Source organism: Vicugna pacos, chromosome 5 (assembly GCF_048564905.1).
Source record: "Vicugna pacos chromosome 5, VicPac4, whole genome shotgun sequence".
NCBI lineage: Eukaryota > Metazoa > Chordata > Mammalia > Artiodactyla > Camelidae > Vicugna > Vicugna pacos.
This window is the reverse complement of record NC_132991.1, coordinates 3,213,238-3,223,361: the sequence shown is the minus strand read 5'-3', so window position 1 is coordinate 3,223,361 and position 10,124 is coordinate 3,213,238.

Genomic DNA, 10,124 nt, shown 5'->3' with positions numbered 1-10,124 from the left:
CCAAAGAGGCAGGGGAAGAGCCAGGATACGTAGGAGTTTCGCAAAAGACCAGGTAGTTAGAACATTAAAAGATTCCTGTTAGTTAAAGAAAACCCTGTATCTCAGGTTAAGGAATTTAGCACTTGCTTTTCTATGTGTGGGAAGGTGCGAGAGTCTGGGCTCATTGAGATCCTCCCTTTAATGTGCACCTTAACTATCTAGGGCCAGTATCCTGTTCTTTCCCATCCTGAGTTTCCTCCTGCTCACTGTCGAGGCGTGGTGGTAGTGGCTGGTGACTTGATGGCTGCACATCCTTTGTTCCCTGATAAAATTTTCATCTACACTCTGCACCTGCCTCTCTGGCCATGGCTGATGGGAGCCGGTGTGAGCCCCTGACTCAGGCTGGTCCAACCAGGCTCTCTCTTCCAGTCGTTGGAGGAATCGGGCCTCAGACAACTGTGATTTTACCCGAGCCAAGAGAACAGGGGAGGTAGGTGGCCTGGGGCAGCCACCTTTGGCCCACATGCCCATAGAAGGGGAGGATGCTGGGAGGGAGAAGGGAAGACAAGGACACCCCAGGGCAGGAACAAGCTGGAAGGAGAGGCCAGGTGGCCCCTGTGCGATGGAGGAGGGAACCCTGGTGACTTTCCTGTCGGCTCTGCTTTTCTGGATGCCCCCTGTCAGCCCTGCCCTGGGTCCTGGGAGGCACTTTATCCTCATTGTGCTTAACAGTGGGCCTGGGATAAACCCTGTGTGGTCCACATAACGCTGGTCTCCAGAGATCTTAGAGTATTTTGCTTGGCCAGAGTACTTCCGTGTGCCTGAGGCCTCGGGCCGCGCTGCACCCATTGGACCTGGTAAGTGTATCCGGCAATGTGATTTCCAGTGGATGACTGTATTTTCTTTGGTGGGGGGCTGGAGTCCCAGGCTCTGAAGCCCGTCACACGAGCCAGGTGCTGCAGGCTCATGTGACTGAGCCCTGCCTGGGCTGGGGGCGGGGAGCATCCCTGGTTGGGACACTTTGCACCTATCTCTGCGTTGTTGGGGGAGTGAGGTGTGCCCCCATGTGACTGCACTGGAAGGGGCATCTGGCAGCTTGCGCCTGGTTTCTCCTCGACTTCTCCAGGGCATCTTCCCCCTCTGCTGACATTCATCTGTACCCTTTCCCTGTTGTACACAGTACCTGTGAGTAAATAGCCTTTCTTCTGAGTCCTGTGGGTCCTTCTAGCGAGCCACTGAGCCTGAGGATGGTCTGGGGGACACTGGACACCAGGGCTTAATGTGATTTACCCATTTTTCTCTCCCTTGCCAATGAAAGAACCTTGGAAGGCAGCTTGGAAAGAAAAAGACGTACCAGAAAGGGTCCCCGCAGGCAATGACACACTCAACCTGGGTGGCCTTGGCAGGAACCAGTGAGTGTGGAGCAACCTAGGAGCTGTGATCACCAAGGCCTGAGGGGCGGGGAGGGGAGTGTCCCAGCTAGAGCCTGGGGCTGGAGGAAGCCCTGGTGGTAGTGAGACAGGAGGGAAGGGGGCAGGGCTCAGCCATTCAAGGAATGACGCAGCAATTAAGACCAAGATGGTGGAAAAGTCAACTCCCAGTAGACCTTGAGGCCCAAGATGGCAGGAGATTTGACTTCCAGTGACCTTCAGCTTCATTATACACATTGTAATATATTAACATGGTAAATGACACTCCCACAGGCACCACGACAGATCCGAGGCTGACCATAAAGGGTCAAAAAGTGCGCAGTGGGCCAGCTCCCGGGAACCCCAGCCCCTTCCCTAAAGTAGCTGGAATAACCCTCCACTTAGTATATGAAGTTACCCAGCCCATAAAAACTAACAGCCCCGTGCCTTGCGGCCGCTCACCCGTCTAAGTGAGATGGCCCACGCTCTGCCTATGGCGTGTGTATCTCTCTAAATAAATCTACTATTGCTCCACTGTGGCTCACTCTTTAATTCTTTCCTGCGCAAAGCCAAAGACCCACACTTGGCAGGCGCATCCCAGAGACTCAACCGAGACCGGGGACATGGCCCTCCTCTCGTCCACATTTTCCTGTATCAGTAGGGAGATGCTGCTCACAGGGGCAGTGGCTGCAGGAAGAGGACACGGCCCTGCCCACTGTGGCCTGGCAGGGAGAGCCGGAGCGGTGACACCAGCGTGCTTCTGACCTGCCTGCTTCTGCCTCACACTGACTGAAACCCTCCTGGAAGCTTCAGGGCAGGTGGGTCTGGCCTGACTGACATGCAGCGGAAGAGCAAGGCCCCGTGGCCAGGCCTGATGCAGGTCCCTCGTGGTCCCCGGTGGAGGCTGAGGCCCAGGATGCTGAGGGCTCTGCCCTGCCCCTGCAGCTTGGATGACCTATACACCCTCCATGGGCGCAGGCACGGTGATGAGCACGGGGTGAGGCTAGTGCAGCTTGGTGGGGACCAGTCCCCGAGAGGGGCTCTGGAAGGAGGAGGAGGGAGGCAGGGCTGTCCTGCCAGTAGGGAGCCGAGTGGGTAGGGGAGGCGCAGGTGGCCACGCTTCTCCTGAAGGTGGGGTCCAGCTACAGAGCCCCAGGCCTCTGTGCACTGCCCCTAGGGGTAAAGAAGGGCGGGGTGGGCTGCCAGCCTCTCCCTCCCAGTGGTTCCCCCTCTCCCACCGCCTGCCAGCACACGGATGCTCAAGTCGGGTGCTGTGCTGGGAGTGAGCAGGCCCTGGTGTAAAGGATGGATGGGAAAGGACTTACTAATTAATCTGTTAATTAATGAATGCCCTTCCTCTGTCCACAGAGGGTTCAAGGCAATTCACAAGGCCTCATACAATACAGTAATTACAAAACAGAGATGGTAAACAAGGGTGCCGCGTGGGCACTGGCAGGCTGTCCCATGGCCCTAGGATCAAGTTCACACCTCCCTGTCCCAGCCCCCAGCCTGGCCCTGCCGTCCCGCCTCGGGTCTGGGCTCCAGGGTCTGAGCCTCTTCCACAGAGTCCTCTTCATTTTGGGACCACACGGCAGGGCTGATTCCACCCCAGGAATACTCTCTGTCCTCCATTAGCTGGCTGGCCAGCGCTGTCACCCCTCAGGTCAATGTCTGTGACCCGTGCTGGGCTGTGCTCCACCCACTGCAGCCCTGGCCTCCACGCTGCCTTCCCCTGCCTGGTCTGCATAGAATGGTCTGGGCCCACCCTCCCCAGGCTGCCCTGGGCACCGGGAGGGGCTGAGCGAGCACATGCTTGTGCAGAGGAGATGCGCTGACCACCCAGGGGTGGGACATCTGGCTTTCCATGCTCTGCCCTCTCTGCATTAGCTTTGTCCTTGGTCCCTTTCTATTTTACCTTAACATTTCCTTGTTCTATACGTGTAACTTTGCAGCAACTTCTGTTTCTTTCTGGAACAAGGCTGAATGTATTAAAGAAAAATCCCAGTCCTGGACATATATCCAGAGGGAACTTTAATTCAAAAAGATACCTGCATCCCAATGTGCATAGCAGCAGTATTTACAACAGCCAAGACGTGGAAACAGCCTAAATGTCCATTGACAGACCATTGGATAAAGAAGTTATGGTATATTTATACAATGGAATGCTACTTAGCCATAAAAAAGAATAAAATAATGCCATTTGCAGCAACATGGTTGGACCTGGAGATCATCATTCTAAGTGAAGTAAGCCAGACAGAGAAAGAAAAATACCATATGATATCACTCATATGTGAAATCTTAAAAAAAAAGACACAAATGAACTTATTTACAAAATAGAAATAGACTCACAGACATAGATAACAAATTTATGGTTACGATGGGGGGAAGCAGGGGTGGAGGGATAAATTGGGAGTTTGCAATTTCCAGATACTAACTACTATATATAAAATAGCTAAATAACAAATTTCTTCTGTATAGCACAGGGGACTATATTTAATATCTTGCAGTAACCTATAACGAGAAAGAATTTGAAAATGAATATATGTATGTATGTGTATGACTGAAACATTATGATGTACACCAGAAATTGACACACAACATTGTAAACTGACTATACTGTAAGAAAAGAATTAAAAAAATAAAAAACAGAATAAAATAAGTTTATTTTTAAAAAAGCAAAAAAAAAAAGAAATTAAAGAAGAAAGGAGGATAAAACAGTAAGCCCAAGAAAAGTGAGCAGGCAAATGAGCAGATGTTGTCTTTTCTGTGTAATTTCTTGGAGCTGAGAGCTGATTTGGAATGTGGCTCTGAGCTCCCTGGCAGCTGGAAGCTGATGGGGCCCTGGGGGGAGGCTGGGGAGGTACGGAGTGTTTCTTTTCAGCAGGGCGTGTGCACCCAGGGTCCTCACCAGCCACACCTTCCTGGGCATGGAACCCAGGGAAAAATGTGCCCTTGCGCTTATGCGTGTCTGGGCGGGTGCAGTGGACGCTGGCCTGCTGGGGAGGAGGAAGTGCCGGGGTGGGAAGGGAGGGGTTTCATCCCAGGAGAAGCAGGACCAGCACGTGTGACTTGGATGAAAATAAAAACAGTCACTGCACCGAATCCTTGTGCCCCGCGCTCTCTGTCTCTTGGTCCTGCCTCTCTCCCCATCCGGCCTCAGTATGTATGCCCCGACTGGAAAGCCAATTTCTGGGCTCAAGAGCTCTGGTCCGCTGGTGTGGCAGGAAGCTTTGAGTGGGCACGCTGGGCTGGATCCCCTCTCCCTGTTTCTAGATGGTTCTCCATGTCAGCTGCAGGCCTTCTCCCACCGTCTGAAATCTGGCCCCATCTAAGCATCTCCGTGTCATCCCTCAGACCCCCCTGACATCGGCCGGCCGCCTGTCTGTGTTCTCCCGGCAGCCGTGCTTGGGTCAGGGTCCCCATTCCGGCCTGAACCGGGGTGTCCTGGCACGAGTGTGCGGGCAGAAAGCAATCAGGCCTGACTTGACCAAGCCATTCAGGCACACAGTGACTTATATTTACCTTTATAAATAGGAACACAAAACAGAATAAAGTGTCTCTAAAAGTAACGGAAGATAATGCGAAATGATGGTTGAAAATGAGTAACTCTAACAATTTATTCTATATTAAGGCGGCATTTCAAGGCAGCTGGGAAGACTGGATTCATTTATAGCGAATCTCCAGAGCTGCCCACCAGGCCTGGGTTTTCTGTGCCCCACGCTCCGCTTGGGCCTGGATCTGCAGGGCCTCAGCCACTCGCTTCCTTCTCTTCCTGGCTTAGTGGTCCTGGTGGTGGCCCTTGGACTTTCTGTGGTTGTTAGGCCACCACTGTGGGCTGGAGAGCCACTCAGGTGACCTGGCCTTTCCAGCACGTGGACTTCCCTGGGGCCAAGAGTGGGGCTCAGCCTCCGAACCCCATCTCTGCTGCTCCCTACCTGGATCTGTCCCAGGGGACCCACAGGGGTTGCTCAGAGAGGTGAGGGGATGAAGGCGAGTTCGTGCCTGGGGGAGTGGACCTCAGCCAGTGAGCAAACACACACTGAGTGTCCTAGGGGCCTGGGCCACCCCCTCCTGCAGCCACTGTGCCCTCAGGCTGGGTCCCCCTTGGCCGAGCACTGTCAGGGTTTGCTCTCCCTCTTTTCTGGTTCACATCTCTTGCCTTCACTCTCGCCTTCTGGAAGTGTTGGCACACATGTTTGATCTCAGGCTCTGATTTCTAGGGATGCTGTGCTAAAATAAATAATAATAATACAGAAAAATAAATAAATACATAAATAAAATAAATAATAATAAAATAAAATAAGTGTGCACTCTGTCCCAGGCAGCGTTCTGGGCATTGGGAGATGCTGATGCCCCAAACAGAAAAACATCCCTGTCCTCGTGGAGCTGACGTTCTAGAAGTGGTGGTGGGCTGGGGCGACAACCCAGAAATAAGTAAGCGACAGACCACGTCAGAAAGTGGTGAGCAGTATTGAAACAGAAAAATATGGGGCAAGAGGAGGGCCACGTCCTGGGTCTCCGGTGAGTCCCTGGGACACACCTCACCAAGTGTGGGTCCTTGGCTTCGTGCAGGAAAGAATTCAAGAGCAAGTTGCAGTTGAGTGAAGGTCGATTTATTCAGAGAGATGCACACTTAACAGACAGAGTGCGGGCGTCTCACTCAGAAAGGAGAGTGGCCATGTGGTGAGGGGTTGTTGGTTTTTATGGGCTCGGTAATGTTCCATGTTAACAAGTGGGAGGATTGCTCCAACTACTTTGGGGAAACGACTGGGATTCCCAGGAGCTGGGTCATCACTCGCCCTTTGACCTTTTATGGGCGGCCTTGAAACTGTCCTGACCCCTGTGGGAGCGCCACTGAGCAGCTATTGTATTTCAGTAAGAATATGTTGAAGTTCAGGGTCTACTGGGAGTTGGATCTTCCGCCATCTTGGTGCTAATTGTTGTGTCATTCCTCTAGTGGCTGTGCCCTGCCCCCTTCCCTCCTGTCTCAGCATGAACAAGCCAAAGTGGGGCCCAGGGATGGGAATGCTGAGGGGAGGAGGAGGGGAAAGTTTTCCACAGGGTGTTCCCACAAGGCCTCAACACCCAGGCTGACATATGAACACAGACCTGAGGAAAGCGACGGAAGGGGCCACGGGTATACAGGGGAAGAGGGCTCCAGATGGAGGGAATTGAGGTGCAAAGGCCCTGAGGCAGGACTCTGCTGGGCATATCCAAGGCCTAGGAAGGCAGCCAGAGTGGCTGGAGCAGGGTGAGTGAGGAGCAGAATACAGATCCCAAGAAGACTGGAACGTGTTGGGTCAGAGTCTTGTCTGTCAGTGCTGGGAGGAGCAGGGAGATCTGAAGTTGCTGTTGCAGCGGTGCAGTGAGAGATGATGTGGTTGGGACCAGCATTTAGCAGAGGAGTTGGTGGCCAGACTCTGGACAGAGTCTGCAATGGAGCCAGAAAGTGTTAAATTCAGACATGAAAGGAGGAGAGGAGGTGAGAGTGAATGCAGGGTGTCTGGCCTGAGCACTGGAAGGGGGAATTGCCATTAACCGAGGTAATGGGAGGAGCAGACTTTGAGGGGGAAGATCAAGAATTCAGGCCATGTACATTGAGTGTGAGACGTTTGTGGAAAGGTGGGTGGGTCATTGGGCACAGAAGACTGGAGTTTGGGGTGGGGATTGGATTGGAGATTGTGCACAGTTCTGCCAGTATTCTTTTGTGTTTTACTGCTTCACTTAAAATTATGTTTGTGAGAATTGTATGCACTGTAGCACTGTAGTGTATTTGATTTGCTGTGCAGCATTTCGTTGTATGAATACACCCCAATTTATTTATCCACTTCACTTCTGATGGCCATACGGCTGTGCCCGATGCTTGACTGATATGGCATTTCCATTATGACCATCCTTGTATATGTGCACAAGCGTTTTCATTTCTCTGGGCTGTATATCAAAACGCGGCATTTCGAGGTCATAAGACAAGCCTATTTTTAATTTATTAGATAAGGCCAGATTGTTTTTCAAAGTCTTTGTACCACTTTGCGCTCCTATCAGCAGTGTCTGAGGAGTCTGAGAGTTGTCTGCTGATCCTTGGGACTGTCAGACTTGTAACGTTTGCCAACACGGTTGGTGTGGAGGGGTGTTCCATTATGCTCTGAATTTGTGTTTTCCTGCTTTATTTGTCATGCATCTATTGCTATTTCAATACAAGTCATTAAAAGATACTCATGATAATAAAAACAAAAGAGAAATGGGCTCTACAATTCCAAAGATCAATAAAGACTGGAAGAAAGGAGAACAGAGGTGTGAGAGGTAGTAAAAATGTGCCTCTTTTTCATCTAACCCTGGGTTGGTCAGTGGACATCCCCTGGAGCCTGGATAATTTACTGCATCTTATGTAACGTGAATGTAAGAAGATCCAGTAGGCCCTTTAAAGTCACACTGACAACTTCCTTTTTGACCTCCTTAGTTCTGCTTCTCGGGGGACACAGAAGTAAAAGCTATAAAGGGGGCAGGCCTGAGGGGAGGATGGGCGTGGTTTTAAGCAGGGGCTGGTAGTATAATTCAATTCCCTTAACTTGGTATCATACTTCTGCACAACTCCCTGAGCCTTTTCTGTAGACCAGTTGTCCAAAACAATGGTATCTGGAGAATCTCCTAACATGCTGGCTGTCCCGCAGCATCAGAACCCTGGGTAGCCTAAGGATGTCCCATGAGCAGCAGGTCCCAGGCTGGGGTGTCACCTTCCTTTGAGCGGGCCGGCAGGGCTCCTGCCGCTCTCTATGGATGTGCTAGCTCTCCTTTGCCTAGTGACTTTTTCCAGTCGTATTTCATTGTTAACAGCAGCATTCCAGAGCAACATTAAACCTCTTGGCTGACACCAGCTCCCTTTGATTGCACCCATGAACCCAAGGAAAATGTGAACAAACAGAATAATAGTGAAAAACTATAGCATAGGTCTGAGGGCTGGATGCATCAGTAGACTTAGTGGTATAATCTGGGGGATGACCTGAAACTTACTTACCAAACTCTGTGCCCTTCAAACTAGGAAGTCATGCTCTTTCCCAGTGCCCATGGGACAATTACAAAAGCAGTTCATTCATTAGGCAATAGGCAAGAAAAAATTTCCAGTAAATTCTTCCTAATAGAAACAGTACAGGTCATTACTTTGACCCAGTGAGGTGAAACTGGAGACTAATAACAAAAGTAAAAGCAAAAACCTCTATCCATGTGAAAATTAAACAACATAAAAACACTGCAACCATTTCCTAAATAACTTCTGAATTAAGGACAAATTTGAAACCACAATTGCTGAATACTAAGAAAATGGCAACGTGAAAACCCTATATATCAAAACCTAGGAGATCTGCCAAAGTTCTAATGAAGCCAATTCATGACCCTAAACACTTTCAAGGTTAGGCAGAAAAGAGAAACAAATAAAATAAGCTTTCACTTCAAGTTAACAAGAGGAGAATAAAGTAAACTTAAGGAAATCAGGACCAAGGAATTAGCAGTTAGGAACAGAAATTAATGAATTAGAAACCAGAAGCCATAAACTAATACTAAAACTGGTTCTTTGGAAAACCCCCAACAAAGAGATAAATCGCTAGCTTGTCCAGCTGGCCCCGATGTGTTTCACGAGGATACACATGATGGATGGCATTGCAGGCAGGACGGCTCCCCGCGGGCAGACCCAGGGTTAATGTGAAAGTCCACACCCCCTCCCAGGAACTCTATTCCTCAAACCCTCAGGAAACTCTCCTGGAATGCAAGTAAGTGGAGCGTGACCAACTCAGGGCTAAACTTGAACTTGGTCTAATTAATAAAAAAAGTCTGCAAAACTTTAGAAATTGAATTATAATTAGAAACAAAACCTTTTCTTTTATGTTTAACTTCATGCTGCAAAGAGGGCGGGGCATCTTCACAGCAGAGAGGAAAGATGAATCTGATGCACAGGGGCTGGGAAGGAGGGGCAGCAACTCAGAAGTGGAAGAGACTGAAACAGGGTCATTTAACAATTGCTAAATACAACTCAATAGGTAGATGACTTCCCAAATAAGTGCAAATGACCAAAACTTTCCAAAAGAGAGAGGCAGAAAGCCTGAATATAAAAATAGCCATGGAAAAAGTAGAAGAGTTATCCAAAAAATTGTAGAGAAACAACTAGTTAAAGTGTCATGGAAGATGGCAGAGTGGAAGCTTTCAGGAATCGGTCTCTTCACCAAAACAATTACTGAGCTTTCATAAACTGTCAGAATCAAATATTTGGGACCTTTGGAATCTAGTCAAATTTTTACATCATCCAAGGAAGTGCTTAATGAAGAGAGAGTTTGGTAAATTTTGGTCTTTGAGTAAGAGCTACTACACCCTCCATTCTCCAGTCTTGAGGCACTCAATTATGGGGAAGATGGGCTGCCTTCCTGGTGCGCTTGCTGGTGCCAGTGAGGGCAATAAAACTTGCCCTCAAAAAATGCGATCATATGTTTTACTCTGCCTTGATGGGTGAGGGACCAACATAGATGCTGGCCATTTCTTCAACTTTTCTGGCTGAACAGCTTCCTGGGCAGCATCTGTTGAAAGAATTTAGAGACAGAACATCTATTTTTTCCCTTTTTTTTATTGGATCTGGGCATTTAAGGAAATCACTGTCAGGTCACTGTCTGACCACAGAAATAAAAGAACAGAGACTTCAGTGACCACATAAAGCAAGGAATATAGATTTTGCAAAAATAGTTCAGAAAAATCACT